Source organism: Sorex araneus, chromosome 1, assembly GCF_027595985.1.
Source record: "Sorex araneus isolate mSorAra2 chromosome 1, mSorAra2.pri, whole genome shotgun sequence".
In the NCBI taxonomy this organism is placed as follows: Eukaryota; Metazoa; Chordata; class Mammalia; order Eulipotyphla; family Soricidae; genus Sorex; species Sorex araneus.
The window spans coordinates 38,836,807-38,852,787 of NC_073302.1; the positions used below are offsets into that span (position 1 = coordinate 38,836,807).

General features: G+C 46.1%; 1 non-coding gene across 1 annotated transcript; it reads left to right on the forward strand.

Moving 5' to 3' along the window:
• The first annotated feature begins 14,193 nt into the window (after positions 1-14,193).
• Positions 14,194-14,300, forward strand: LOC129401232 (U6 spliceosomal RNA). Its single transcript, XR_008628164.1, has one exon. It is a non-coding gene; the product is annotated as a U6 spliceosomal RNA (small nuclear RNA).
• Positions 14,301-15,981: the final 1,681 nt, after the last annotated feature.

The window sequence follows — 15,981 nt, forward strand, 5'->3', positions numbered from 1 at the left end:
CTCGCCGTCTCCCTCATTCCCGGGACGAGCTCGGGGTCTCGGTGCCCGCCGCCCCCCGCCCCGCGCGGACCCCGCTCCCGAGCCTCTCCCGCGCGCGGGGCTGCGCCAACGGGCCGGGTCCCATGTGTGGGGGGGCTCGGATCCCTCACCAGTCCTGCTCCGGGGGAGCCAGACCCCCTCTTCGCGGCTCTAACCACACTGCCTGCCTCGGGTTAGACGCACCCCCGCTGCCCCCCACCCCGGGTCTCCAGTGGCTGATTTTGGAGAGCCCACGAGTCCTCCGGAGCGCTCAGCCCACCACGCTCCCCCGATGCGGTGCCAGGCCCCTCGCGTGCCAGCCACGTCCTCAGAGGGCTGACCCCCCCCCCTCCGCCCAGCGCACCACGTGCTGGGGCGGACGCCCACAGGGCCTCTCACTTCCTTTGTACCCCGCACCTCCACACACCCTCCCACCCACCCCGCCGTCCAGCTCGCACCTGAGACAGGCTCACAGATGGACCAGGCAACGGGCCCCGAGGGTGCCACCTCGCTCCCACACTCCGTCCTCCCTAGTAACCCGCCCCCCCCAATCCTCTCACCCCAGATACCCCATATCTGGAGGGGCTGGTCTATTAGCAGCTTGCAGGGGGATGAGATCATGCTTGCTGGGAGGGATTGCTATGGGACCTCGGGGACTTGATTCGAACTGTCATTGAGAGGTACATAAGCCCTTCTCCTCCCCCTGTCACAGCTGGTGTCCCCCTTCCAATCACTACCCCCAGAAAGCAGGGTGCCAAGACGCGGAGATTCGCTTTGGAAAGGGGTGAGGGGTGGGGGTGGGAGTGGGGGATGGGAGGGCAGGGTGTCGGGAGGAGCCTGTGGAGTTTTCTCCGAGATGAAGGCGACACCTAGTGGTGGAAAGAAATTAAGACTTTTATACTTCGGTAAGATGCTGCTTTATTGAACATCCCAGACCTGAGGGAGAGAACACGGGAAAGAAACACACATCCTTGCCTTTAAGGAGCTTACAGTTTCACTTGCCGGGGGAAAGACAAGCCTCAAGCCTAGTGAAAATGGAAGATCCTTGGCCATGGCAGCAACTCCAGCTCCAGACACTACTGATGAGGAATCTTGCTCTGATCTGAGCGAAAGGAGAAAGGATGGCATAGTCCAAAGGGCACTAAGAGGGGTCGGAGGGATGGCAAGAGCTTGGGTTTCATCCACAAACTGCAAGAGCACCCAGCCCCACCAGGAGCCACCCTGAGCACAGAGCTGGGAGTCACTGCTGAGGGTCACTCCAAAATAAAAGTCAGTGGGAGAGTTCAAAGGGCATGGTCTGTGTGCAGGCCCGAGTTAGGTGACACCACAAGGTTCCCAGGGTCCCACTGGGTGCAACTACAGCTGGGTATAATGAAGGACAATGGGGTCACTGAAAAATAAATGGATTTAGCTTGACTTCCAGTGATCAAATACAGATGGTCCCGGACTAACTTAGCAACAGTTCAACTTCATTCATGGGGAGAGTTGGCACACCCAGCAGTGTCGGGGATTAAACCTGGGCCTTCCACACTCCAGCCCTCTGAGCCATCTCCCCAGTGCAGGATTTTTCAATTTTACAATATCCCAAAATTGACACACATTTCATAGAAACTGTACTTTGAATTTGGGGGACTTTGTTGTTATTGTTATTTGGGAGCCACTCCCAGCTGTGCTCAGGGCTTACTCCTGGCTCTGAGATCAAGGATTACTTCTGGCAGGGCTGTGGTGAGAAATAAGTACCAGGAGGTTTACTCTACAGTTTGGAGGCTGGCCTCACATTCTGGGGAGAGGGCAACTCAGAGAAGGGATCACCAAGTATAATGCGGTGGTCGGAGGCCATGCGGGGGAAGGGTGATGCGGGCTGAATGTAGACTAGAGACTGAACAACAGTGGCCACTCAACACCTCTATTGCAAACCACAACACCTAATTAAAGAGAGAGAACAAAAGGGAATACCCTGCCACAGTGGGGGGAGATGGGATTAGGGAGGGTAGGAGGGATGCTGGGTTTACCGGTGGTGGAGAATGGGCACTGGTGAAGGGATGGGTTCTTGAACTTTGTATGAGGGAAACATGAGCACAAAAATGTATAAATCTGTAACTGTACCCTCACGGTGATTCGCTAATTAAAAATAAATAATTTTTTATTTAAAAAATAAAAAAAATGCTTTACTAAAAAAATGGACTGGAGGGGCTGGAGCGATAGCACAGCAGGTAGGGCGTTTGCCTTGCATGTGGCCAACCCAGGTTCGATTTCCAACATCCCATATGGTCCCCTGAGCACCACAGGGGTGGTTCCTGAGTGCAGAGCCAGGAATGACTCGTGTGCATCACCAGGTGTGACCAAAAAAAGCAAAAAAAAAAAATGGACTGGAGCGATAGCACAGCGGATAGGGCATTTGCCTTGTATGCGGCCGACCCGGGTTCAATTCCTCCGTCCCTCTCGGAGAGCCCGGCAAGCTACCGAGAGTGTCCCACCCGCATGGCAGAGCCTGACCAGCTTCCCATGGCATATTTAATATGCTGAAAAACAGTAACAACAAGTCTCACAATGGAGATGTTACTGGTGCCCGCTTGAGCAAATCGATAAACAGCGCTACAGTGCAGTGCTACTGAAAAATAGTTCAGGAGGAAGTAACCACTTACACTTGAGTGCCCAGGGAATGCACTTTTTACACATCCACTCCACCCGAGCCTGTACCTGCACCTCTATGGGAGTCCAGGTGGGCCATGGGGATCCCTCCGCTCTCCCACGCACTGTCTCCCGAGGTACACACCCTCCTTACCTGTCCCTCTCAGCCACTTCCCATTACTATCCACCATGTACTAACCTGCAGCCACAGATATCATCGTTTCTGGGTAGCTCCTTCTCCACTCCATTTAATTTCTTCTTTCTGAAACCAGGCAAGTGACCCAGCAGGCCAGCGCATACTGTGTATGAGTGAGGAGCTGGGCTGCATCCCTGAAACCTATAGAAAAACAAAGAAAAGAGGGGCTGGAGAGATAGCACAGCGGGTAGGGCATTTGCCTTGCACGCGGCCGACCCAGGTTCAAATCCCAGCATCCCATATGTTCCCCTGAGCATGGCCAGGGGTAATTCCTGAGTGCAGAGCCAGGAGTAACCCCTGTGCATCGCCAGGTGTGACCCAAAAAGCAAAAAAAAAAAAAAAGAAAAGAAAAGAAAAAAAAAAGTTCTACTTCGTGAACAAAAATATGTTCACTGATCATGTGTCCCCTCATTATTGAGTCCTGTTAAATGGGTACATATCTCACATTAGAAAACAAAAACGTAAAGGAGGGGCCAGATAGTACAGGAGTTAAGATGTTTGCTTTGCACTCTGCAGAACTGGTTTTGATACCCAGAACAATACATGGCCCCCCCAAGCACCTCCAGGAATGACCCCTGAACACAGGCAGATGGGACCCAAAAACCAGAAAAAGAATGAAGCAGGAAAGGAACCCGCGAGCACAAGGACTTCAAGAGATCAGAAGTGTACTTGTCACTACTATAATCTGTTCTGCTTTGCATCTCTAGGAGAGACCAGAAATGGGAAAGACGAGGAGAATTCCCAAGCAAGGCTGCAGGGAATGTCACTCTGTGTGGCTGCAACAGGACATGAGAAGCAAAGAGAGTGGCAGGTGGGCAGGCAGGCAGACAGGCAGCAACCACTTGGTCAGGCCCACTGCAGAAAGACCAGCTACAAAGCTCCCAGAGAGACCCAAGCAGGAAAGGTCAGGTGCTGGGGTTTCCCCGGGTTCAATCCCCAGCATCCCATATGGTACCCAGAGCACCACTAGGCATAATTCCTGAGTGCACAGCTGCAGTAACCCCTGAGTATTCACCGGGTGTGGCCTCAAAACAAAAACAGTAAAAAAATTTTTTAAAAAAACATGTAAAAGGTTTGAGATCATTTGAAGGCAAAAATTACAGGACAGTGGGCAGACTAGTTCGCAAGACAGGAGAGAGTCGGAGTCCAGGGAGAAGATACTCGGGCCCAGCAGGAAACATTAACGTGAGAAACGTAGGGTGGAGGCTCGTGAACCTCAAGGCCCTGCTCCCTCAAAAGAGGAGATGTAGTCCCAAGGGTTTGGAGAGTTTTTCCTGTGGAGTCCTTCAGTGGACTCGGTGAAAGTCTCCGGACATCCACTCTCACTTCCCTCCCCACTGTTCGGAGGCCAGCGGGACCTCTGGAAACCTAATTTTGTTTCTTCCCTGCTTAAAAATCCTTAAATGGTTCCCCATGGAAGTTGTGTTGTTCAAACTTATTTTTAGCAACAAAGCATTTCCTTCAAACAAAAGCTTAAATGCAAAACAGAACAGCAGCTTGGCTGTTCCAGATGAGGAAGCCGTTTGGGGCCCAGAAACCTTCCCCCACCCCACCCCATGCCCCCTGTGCCCACCTTTATGGCCTTCTCACTCACATGCTCTCAGACCCTCAAACTCTGGGTAGTCACCCCCCAACAGGGGAGCACTGAGAAATTTTCCAGGGTGAGTGAGTACAGATGATTTCAAGGACTGTTATTTACAGATTCCTTCCTTTCCTGTATATGTTTTTCTAAATCTTGTCCACCCAAGATTGAGCGTATTCTCACACAGTCTCACTGCCAAAGAAATGCACACCCCAGGCTGGAAGGGCTGAGCACGTGCTCCTGTGTAGAAGGCCCAGGTCCTATCTCCAGGACCCATGGTCCCCCAGCACCAAAATCTTCTAGTGATTTATTCCAGGGTGTAAAAGAACATTGGAATGTCCAACAAAGGCATTGATAAGTCAAAGTACTTTCCTACAGAACCTTAAAGGTGAACCAGAGGTATACTTCTGGGTGTCATTGGAGCAGCCAGGCCTGAAGAGTTAGTACAAGGGGGCTCTTGACTTGCGCAAAGTGTATCCCAGTTCAATTCCTGGCACTGCATGTGGTCTAACACCAGGTGAAACTCCTGAACACAGAACATGAGTAGCCCCTCATTGTTGAGAGATATAGAGTAGTAACCCTAGCATTGCCAGGTGTGACACAAAATTCCACCCCCATGCCAAAATAACAAACAAAAAAAAAAAACATTGGGTCTACCTACCTTTTTTCAACACATGCCAATTGCTGTAAAGGTAAAACTTGGCATTGGAAGTGGGATAGACAGCTCATAATAGGGCTGACTATGATCAGTACAACCAAACTAGAATACAGAGTTAACATTTTTTTAATTGTTTAAGTGAAGCAGCATAGTCTTTATTGAAATTTATTTAGAAAGATGTGAAGGGAGAGAAAGAGGGGAAATGTGTTCGAGAGAACACAGGCAACAAAGAAACAGAAACAAGCAGGCCAGAGACGTGTTCCAGGGAGAACATGGGCTTGAAAAGAAAGTTGACATGTTTTCTTTTAAAAGTTATTAAAGTTGAGGGCTGGAGCAATAGCACAGCAGGTAGGGCATTTGCCTTGCATGCGGTCAACCCCGGTTCAATTCCCAGCATCCCACATGGTCCCCTGAGCACCGCCAGGAGTAATTCCTGAGTGAAGAGCCAGAAGTAATCCTCGTGCATTACAAGGTGTGGGTGTGACCCAAAAAGCAAAAAAAAAAGTTATTGAAGTTGAGTTGGAAAGGTAGTACCATGAGTTGGGTACTTGCCTTGCATGTAACCAACCTGGATTCAATCTTCGGAATCACACATGTCCCTGAACCCCTCCAGGACTCATCTCTGAGCACAGAATCAGAAGTAAGCTCTGAGCACACCTGGGTGTGGCCCAAGCCCTCGAAAAGAAAGTCACTAAGTAATCTTACTATACAATTTTTAAAAAATCTTACTATACAATAGCACATTAGATATCCAGAGGGATAATATAGGGGGAGAGGGTAAGGTTCTTGCCTTGCATGCAGCAGACCTGGGTTTAATCCCTGGCACCACATATGGTGTCTCAAGATCCTCTAGAGTAATCCCAGAGTACAGAGCCAGGAATGAGCCCTGAGCACCACTGGGTGTGGCCAAAGCACCAAATAAGTCAATAACACATGAAGGTAGGACTGTAAGTGATAGTACAGTGGCTGGGACACTTGCCTTGCACTGTACCTGACTGACCCAGATTCAATCACCAACTCCCCTAAGGACCAATGCAGAGCCAGGAGTGAGCCCTGAGCACCACCAGTGTGCCCCCCAATATAAATAAATAAATATATATATGAATAATTTGTGGCTGGAGAGATAGTACAGTGGGTAGGGCACTTGCCTTGCTCAAGATTAACCCAGTTTTGATCCCCGGAATCCAATATGGTTCCCTGAGCCCCACCAGGAGTAATTCCTGATATAGAGCCATGAGTAATTCCTGAGTAGGCTGGGTGTGGCTCAAAAACTAAAAAAAAAAAAATTTTAGTATAAAAATATACATAAAGTAATAATTTATAGACATATATAGTTATATATTATTTTATTTCTAACTGTACCTATTTAAGACTGGAGCAATAGCACAGCAGGTAGGGCATTTACCTTGCACACGGCCGACCTGGGTTCGATGCCTCTGTCCCTCTCGGAGAGCCTGGCAAGCTACCGAGAGTATCCCGCCTACACGGCAGAGCCTGGCAAGCTACCCATGGCATATTCGATATGCCAAAAAGAGTAACAACAAGTCTCACACTGGAGACATTACAGGTGCCCAGTCGGGTAAATTGATGAACAACGGGACAACAGTGCTACAGTGCTACCTATCTAGTAATCATATAAATATGTATACATAAGCTATACTTAACCTTATTTAAAATGAACAAAATTATATTGGAGGCAGGGCTGAAGAGATAGCTCAAAGGGATGAAAGCATGCTTTGCATGAGCAAGTAAGTCTTGGGCTCTAATTTCTAGGATCTTAAAGACCCCCTGAGTTCTGCCAGGAGTGACCCTAGAGCACAGAGCCAGAATTAGTCTCCAAGCACAGCCAGGTGTGACTCAAAATCCTCCCCACCAAAATATTGTACAGGAGGCAGAAGCGGAGGGAGCTAGCTTAAAAGATTGGGTTGTGCCTTACATGCAAGCACCCCAGTTTACTCCCCACTACCCTCAGCACCTTCAGTAGCTCTGGTAGCCCAAACATCAGTGGACCCCAGCAGCTCTGCATGATCAGGCCTGAACTGAGAGCTGTCCCAGCTTATTCGCTCAGAGTACTGCCAGGAGTCACCCCCAGCTTTCCCTCAAGTGCTGCTTAGAGTCAATTCCCCCCCCCCGCCACACACACACACACACATACACACACATATAAATATACTTCCAAGTGCTGAAGAGATAGTACAGCGGGTGGAGCACTTGCCTTGCACATGGTCAACCTAGATTTGATAGGAATTAGCCCTGAGCATTGCTGGGTATGGAATTCCCTTCACATATACACATACACATAGATTCACACACGCGTGCACACTCACGCACACACACACACACACACACATATACACATGCACACAGACATATAATATATTTCCAAGGAAGAGATAAAAGAGATAATGGGCCAGGGTGATTGTGCAAAATAGAAAAGACGTGTGTTCCTTCCTGCTCCTCTGGCAGCCGGCCTCTTAGGTCAGTCCCTTGGCCTGTGAGTGCTTTATCAGACCCACGCCCCTGCCTCAGGCTTGCCTGTCCAGTGAGGCTGACTGGCATGCAGAGTCTGGGCCCCTGCCATGGCTGTTTCCTGCTGAATTTAGACTAGAGGCCCTGGGACATGGGAAAGAGGCCGGAGCCTAAGTATTTCTTCCCCTTCTCCCTCTCTTTTGGCATCTCTGGCCAAAGTTGTGTACCCGTGTAGCTCCTGAAGCAATGCAACAATCCTTCCAAAGCTCCATTTTCAAAGTCTTCTTGGCTCCTGGCTTCCTCTCCTGGTTCCAGGCTAGAACTAAGTACAAATGCCTTCAGTGACAAATCTTAAGATTCTCTAGAATGACTTCTCAGCTCTTCCTTTACCTTCATACTTAATTCTCTGAAAAACCCACCTCTGGTTGAAATACTTTAGAGTAAGTCAAAATCTAAACTATTTCCTGGCCAGAGCCTTCACCTGAGAACTCAACCAAAGATGAGTTTGTTCTTCTAAAAGCAAAGACCTCCTGAGGGCTAGAGCAAATGCTTTCGTTCAAGGGAGCCAGTTCCATCCCTGCCACCACTCAATCCCCTGAGCACTGCCGGGAGTAACCTCTACGCAGGGATCAGGGAATAACCCCTGCATATCCTCAGGTGTGGTGCCTCCATTCTAAAAGACCTAATTCAGGGGCTGAAGAGATAGTACAGCAGGTAGGGTATATGCTTTGCATGCAGCTGACCCAGGTTTGATTCCCAGCATCCCAGATGGTCCTCTGAGCACAGCCAGGAGTAATTCCTGAGTGCAGAGACAGGAGTAACCCCTGAGCATTGCAGAGTGTGGGCCCCCCCAAACCAAATTAAAAAAAAAAAAGAAAAGAATGTAGTGACTGGAAAAAAAAACTTCCAAGTTAGACTTCTTTTATTTACATGTTATTAAGGCAACAGGATGACACAAAAATTAAATCAAAGAAGTACAATAGTATTAACATTTATGCTTTTGGTGCACAAAGGTACAGCACCTTCACCACCACAAAGTACCAAAGACTTTCCACCTTTGTCCCTGTATCCTTCTTTCATTCTCCCTCTTCACCCACCACTTGATAACTTTAGTTTTATAATCAAAGAGACCAAGTGTCAGTGATCATCAGAAACTACTGTCGCTTTCTTGCTTTGTTTACAAAAACACACAAATGAGATCATCCCATGTGTCCCTTTGACTTCTGTTACCTCATTTGGACTCATACCTACAGTAGTGAACTTTAAATTTAGCAATTTTAAAATATATATATATATATAAACATTTACCTCTAAGTTTATTTGAGGCCCAGCTTCTCTTGCTGGTGCTCTAAGTCAGTTCTCACCCTCCCCTTGGTCATCCCCTGGTGGACCCATGGAGCTACAGTGGACAACACCTCAGGGATACTGCTTAAGCTTCTGCCAGGACAGGCCATGGGAGGCAGAGTCTGCAAGTCCACAGGGGTTGCAGAGAGGGAGCTGTGGGCATTAGAAAGAAAGATACTTTGATATGCCAACCCTAAAATCCAGGGGTTCAAACTGGATTGCAGGGTTCAAACTGCTGGCAGGAAGGGAAACTGTGGATGTGTCTCCCCGAATTGTCTATGTGTGGGAAGAACTAACACACCATCCGCCAAACTATCATCCATCAGAATCATCCCAGCCATCAACCAGCCGTGGGGGTGGGGGGCGGGGCAAAGGATAAGTCGGAATGACCATGATCAGTAGCAAAGCTATCAGCCTCCTGGAAAAGTATTTAAGTATTGCCACATTCTGGAGGATGGAACAAAACAAGGTGGAAGCGGGCAGCAAGCCCAGAGATGGAGTTTTGAGTTGAACCAGAAGTTACAATTCTAAGTTTCACACTCACCTACAGAGTCACCCTAGGATCAGGTCAAATATAGTGGAAAGGCACAATATCAAGTGTTACTCTAACAGTGACAATAAAGATACAGTTCTGAAAAACAAAACCAGACCACCCACACTGCAGAGATCTCCTGCACCACCAGGAGTCACTCCTGGGAGCTGGGAGTAGCCCTGGGGCACCACCAGGTGTGGGCCCCAAAACAAAACCAAAACAGAACAACCTGCAGACATGGCTCAGTAGTGAGGGATGCATGCCTTGCATTGCATGCCGGGGACCAAGTTAGATCCCTTACACAGAGTAGCCCTGGAGGCCTCCCAGCACCTGCTCTGTGAAGCACTGACCCTACAGGTCAGGTTAGCTGAGCATCAAGTATTGCTGAATGTGTCCCCCAGAGAAATTCCAACCTCTAGAAAACAAAACAAAAACAATCCACTAAATCTCTGTATTCAATGTGTGATCTTCTACAATGTGCACCCATGACGCATTTTATTTTTTTGTTTGCTTGTTGGTTAGTTGGTTGGGTTTGGGTTTGGGGGCCCCATCTGGCTATGCTCAGGGCTTACTTCTGATTCTGTGCTCAAGAATTACTCCTGGCAGGGCTCAGGGAACTATATGAGGTGCAGAGGATCAAACTTGGGTCAGCTGTGTGCAAAGTAAACACCCTTCCAGCTCTACTATTGCGCTGGCCCCTTTCTATGACATATTTAGTCACAGGATTTCATCTAGTGCCATGGGTTGACATGCGTAGATGTGTATTCTCAGTTTCATTTCATGCTCAGGCAATTTCTTCCACCAACGTGATGCTTCCCATCCTCCTGTATTTTGCCTATTCAAATATTAACCATTCTCCAAGGCCTGGTTTGAATGCTGCCTTCTAGTAGAGAATTACCTTTCTCCTGAACCTTCTTCCTGTTTCTCTAGCTCTTCTGTGACAGTGTTGACTTTCTGCCTCAAATCAGAGTATGTGGCTTGCTATCACCCTCTCCTAGTAGGCAATAAGTGACTTAAAAACCGAAATTGTGGATCTGGGGAAATAGTTTGGCGGGTAGGGTGCTTGCCTTTTATGCAGTAGACCTGGGTTTGATCTCCAGCACCCCACATACTCCCAGGAGTGATCCCTGAGCACAGATACAAGAGTAAGTCCTGAGCACCTCCAGATGTGGCAAAACACACACACACACACACACAAAGCAGAAGTTGTGTGTTATTCATCTTTGAATTTTCCGGGGACCCCCATGGTTTGTAGATGGAAAGAACCTAGATCAGTGTTCTACAACCTTTATTTTTTATTAAATATATAAATATCATTTCTTTTATTTTTACTTTCATTTGTTGGGGGGGAAGGGCCACAACTAAGGGTGCTCAGATATCTAACTAGGGTCAGTCAAAGTGGCTCTACGCAAGGCCAGTGCTTTCAGAGTTGCAGCAATATTCAGTCAAAAACAGTATTTCCCAATGGGTTACTTACTTCATTCAGTCAGATTAGAATAATTTTACCTTCTTTTGGTGTTGTTTTGTTTTGTTTGGGGGCTTGGGGTTTTGTTTGGCTCTTTTGGGGTCACACCCAGCAATGCTCTGTGCTGAGGAATTACTCCTGGAGGTGCACAGGAGACCATATGAGAGTCCAGGGGGTGCTCAGGGGACCATATGAGAGTCCAGAGATTGAACCTGGGTCGGCCATGTGCAAGGCAAATGCCCTACCCACTGTACTATTGCTTCAGTCCCCAATAATTTTAACTTTCATTAAAATTAATCATCAGAGAGCATTTGTCACCAGTAAATAAGTGAGTAAAGTATAATGATTGTCTGACTGAAGTAGGAGTGAAGGACCTTTTTTTTTATCTATAAAAATATGTTTTAAGGGGTTGGAGTCATAGTACAGAGGTACAGTGCTTATCTTACACGTGGTTGACCTGACTTTGATTCCTGACACCACATATGGTCCCTGAGTCCCACCAGTCATGAGCACAGAGCACCAGCAGGTGTGGCCTAAAAACCAAAGAGCGAGCAAGAGAGATAGACAGAAGGAGAGAGAGAGAGAGAGAGAGAGAGAGAGTGTGTGTGTGTGTGTGTGTGAGAGAGAGAGAGAGAGAGAGAGAGAGAGAGAGAGAGAGAGAGAGAGAGAGAGAGAGAGATCTTCAGGCTGGAGCAATAGTACAGAATGTAAGGAACTTGATCGAGGTTTGATCCCTGGCAGTGTACAGCGTCATCTCCAGAGCACCACCAGGGGTCACTCTGGAGCACAGAGCCAAATATAGACACTGAGCCACTGGCTGTTTAGGGTGTGGCCCTAAAACCAGAAAGGAAAGAAAGAAAGACCTAGGTTTCTAATAATAGATCACTGTATAATTATGTTGCACTCATACATTAAATTCCAAGGGCCCATTAAACATTATTTCACAAATCTATGATATCGAAGAATGCTAATCATATACCATTAAGTGAAAACAGAAAGAAGGTTTAAAAATGGGCCAAAGAAATAGTACAGTGGGTAAGGCACTTGCCTTGCATGCTGCCGACCTGGGTTCAACTCCTGGAACCCTATATGGTTCCCAAAAGTCTGCCAGGACTGATTTATGAACACAGATCCAAGAGTAACCCTGAGAGCACAGTGGAAGGTGCCCTCTACCTCCCCTCCCCCACCAAAAAAAAAAATGTGTGTGTGTGTGTGTGTGTGTGTGTATGTGTATGATGAGACACTTTGGTTAAACACACACACAAACAGCTGGGAGCACTGCCCTGGTGGGCTGGGAACCTCCAACACAGCTGGCCCTGAGCAACATCACCCACCATGCCCTAGACTGAACCACTTCACCTAATTGGTTGATCATGAGAGAATCCCCTAGACCCACTGAGCGTTACTTAGGAGGCCACCCCTAAAACAACCCTCCCAACACACACAAACACAGAGCTGAAACCTGAAGACATAAATCATAAGGTTGAGAATAGCTATCTCTTGGGAATTATATGGATTACAAATTTTATGAGTTTTATATATAATACATATGTGTTATATACTAAATTGTCTATGTGTATAAATATGTACATACATATAATAATGTTTTCAATGATTACATTTTCTTTTATAATAAGAAAAGAAGTGGGTTTTTGGTGTTGTTGTTTGCTTGTTTCTCCACTGAGGAAACAAATTTTATTTGCATATAAATATGACATCCCTAGAACAAGAACCCCAACATTTTCCCTCCTGAGTGTTTTTGCCTAGCTTCCTCATGGCCCAGGAAGCCCGCTGAAGTCAGAACAATGAACCCAAACTAATGAGAGCAGATTATTCTGCCTTTTTTCTCTTAGTCTTTTTGTTACACATCTAAGTTTGGGCTGCTCACTCCACACTTGTTTACGCTGCCTTAGAAGTTCACAACCATTTCTCAAGCTTGACGACCATCCGTGACTTTAAATGTGCCAGTGTAACCTCACTTCTTCATCACAGTGAGAAGACAGGTGATGGACAGGAGGAAAGCTCAGGGGCTGGACCACACGCCTGGACTCACCCCCAGCTCTGCATGGTCCCTAGAGCACCACTGGGAGTGACTCCTGAGCATAAAGCCAGGGTAATAACTGAGCACTGCTTGATGTGGCAAAAAAAAATTTTTTTTAAATAAATCAGGTGGTGACTTTGGAGAATGGCCTAGAAGAGTCTAATTCTTGCCTCTCTCTCCCGAATTACATCAGCCAGGTCACTCATGTCCACCACTATGGTGGCAGGAAAGAAAGTGTATAAGGAGTATCGGTATTATTTTTAAAAGTATCACAAGGGGAAGAGAGCAACACACCACAGAGATGCCGCTGAACCTTGAGCCATGCAGTCTCATCTGGGGCAACCCAGAGGGAGGGCAGGTGAATCCCACACACCCCAAAAAAGCTCTGGCAGTCGAAAACCTCCAGAACTCAATCGCTGTCATGCTCACAGCTAAGCTCCAGAGGCTTGGACAAGCCTCATCCATGAGAGAATCTGCTGGAAAAAAAAAAACAAAACAGGTATAAAGGACTTGGACCAAAAACTCCAAGCTCTTACAGAACCAGGAATGGATGACCTCCTCCAATCTCCCTGTGCTTCTGGTAGCCTGGCAGTCATGCCCACGAATTGCCTCTGGCACCATTGAAGCTCATTAACATCCATGATCCAAAGACTCACAAATAAACCTCGGAAAAGGAAGAGAGCAACACGCAGCACAGAAGCCTCTGGACCCCAAAGTCACCATCCAGTTAAAAATTTGATTCTGGCTTTATCATCCTATTTAAAATCTTAGAATTCCTGGAGCCTAATACCCATCTTATACTCTATACAAGGGCTTACTGGCTCCAGGGTGATACAAAAATCTTCACACACTTTCCTCTAAGGAAACTTTTTTGGATCATCTTTAGCAGATTATTCATAATAAGCAATACAAATAAATTATTATGTTTCGCTTTGGGGCAGGCTTGGGGAATTGAGGTGGAACAATTTGAAATATGGTGGTGAGTGCAATGGTGGTGGGATTAGTGTTGGAATATTGACTGTAATCAATTATTGTGAACAATTACATAAAAATAAAATAAATTTTTTTAAAAAGTAAGAGAGCAAAATAACTTTAAAGACACTGAAGTATCTTTAATGATTTTTATATTTTGCTTTGGAAGAAAGATATGACACTGTTATTTGTGATTATGTAATAGGGTTATTATAATTTAAAAATAAATTAACAGATTTTTTAAGTATCACAGGGAAAAATAAATTAAATTAAAAGATAAAAGTAGTGCTCGCTTCGGCAGCACATATACTAAAATTGGAACGATACAGAGAAGATTAGCATGGCCCCTGCGCAAGGATGACACGCAAATTCGTGAAGCGTTCCATATTTTTCTAGAGACTGAACACAATGGCCACTCAACACCTCTATTGCAAACCACAACACCTAATCAGAGAGAGAGAACAAAAGGGAATTCCCTGCCATAGTGGCAGGGTGGGGTGGGGGGAGACAGGTCTGGGGAGGGGGGGAGGGATGTTGGGTTTACGGGTGGTGGAGAATGGGCACTGGTGAAGGGATGGGTTATTGAACTTTGTAAGGGGGAAGCATGAGCACAAAGATGTATGGATCTGTAACTGTACCCTCACGATGACTCTCTAATTAAAAATAAACTAATAAAAAAAAAGAAAAATTAAAAAAAAATAAAATAAAATAAAATAAAAGATAAAAGTATTATGGGGATGAAAGATACCAAAATATTTGTAATGTCATTGAAATAGATCTATATCTCCATTTAATATACCAGTAAAAATTAATGGCCTTTATTCAGATTATTTTTGTTAATAGATATAAAGCTATGTTGGGTTTTTCTTGGGTTAAGTGATGAAAAGGGATTACTTCCTCCAGAACTAATGATAGATAAAGGAAATTTTTGCTCTGCCTTAACAATAAAAAAGCTTGAGTTTTTAATTCTGTTGCTTTATTCTTGTGGTGCTGGGAATCGAGCCGAGGGTGTCAAGGGTGCAAGGCAAATGCTGTTCATGAGACTATATCCCTGCTCAAAAAAAAAAAAAAAAAGCTTGAGTCTTTGGGCTTAATGAATGGAAGAAAAAATAAAACTGGTGGAGTTTTTAATGTATAAATTACTAGTATATTTGCTCATAGAAACCTATTGCTTTAAAACATAGACATAAAATGATTGAATTCATTTATGGGATATAAAAAACATAGTATGAGACTAATATCCAAGGACAGTAGAAATGAGGGCCAGGAGGACAGCTCCACTGTTGGAAACTTGCCACAAATGGTGGTAGGGAGGGGGAATTAGAATAGAGAAGGAACCATGATGGTTGGAATGATAATGATGATAAGATGATGGGAAATGATCACTCTGGACAAAAACTGAGTTGAAAGGAGGTAAAGGTGTCTAGAGAGAGACAGAGAGAGAGAGAGGGAGAAAGAGAGGGAGAGAGAGGGAGTAGAGGCAGGCTAGGAGGGCGGTGGCAGAGGGAAACTGAGGACATTGGTGGTGGGAAATGTACACTGGTAAGGGACAGCTGTTGGAACATTGCATGACTGAAATCAAATCATGAACAACTTTGTAACTGTGTATCTCACGGCAAGTCAATACAAAATAAATAAACAAAACAATTTTATACAACCCACCATAGTTAGTTAGCATACAGCTCATCAGTACTCGGTGGATACAGTCAAATAGTGTACAATTTTTATCAGTGATCCCGATGGGGAAAAACCCAGTAAAGTTCTCTGCAGCACTTCAATCACACGCCACGCTGTTGACCATCACATTCTTCTTAAAATTCTTACCGAGGCTCCTACCACAACTCATTCTGCTCATCAGTCCTTCCAAGCTGGCAGCTACCGGGCTCCCACTGGTGAAGATCCAAAACCTGAGTGTTTCCCTCGCCCCAGGCCCTCATCCTCAGCTTTCTACATTCTTCTTTCTGTACTCATTTCCTTGGTGAGTTCATCCACAGTCATGGCATTGCCAATCCCCTCAATGACTACTGTGATTTCAGGGAGACCATGACCTTATTTCACTGGGTGTGGTGATGT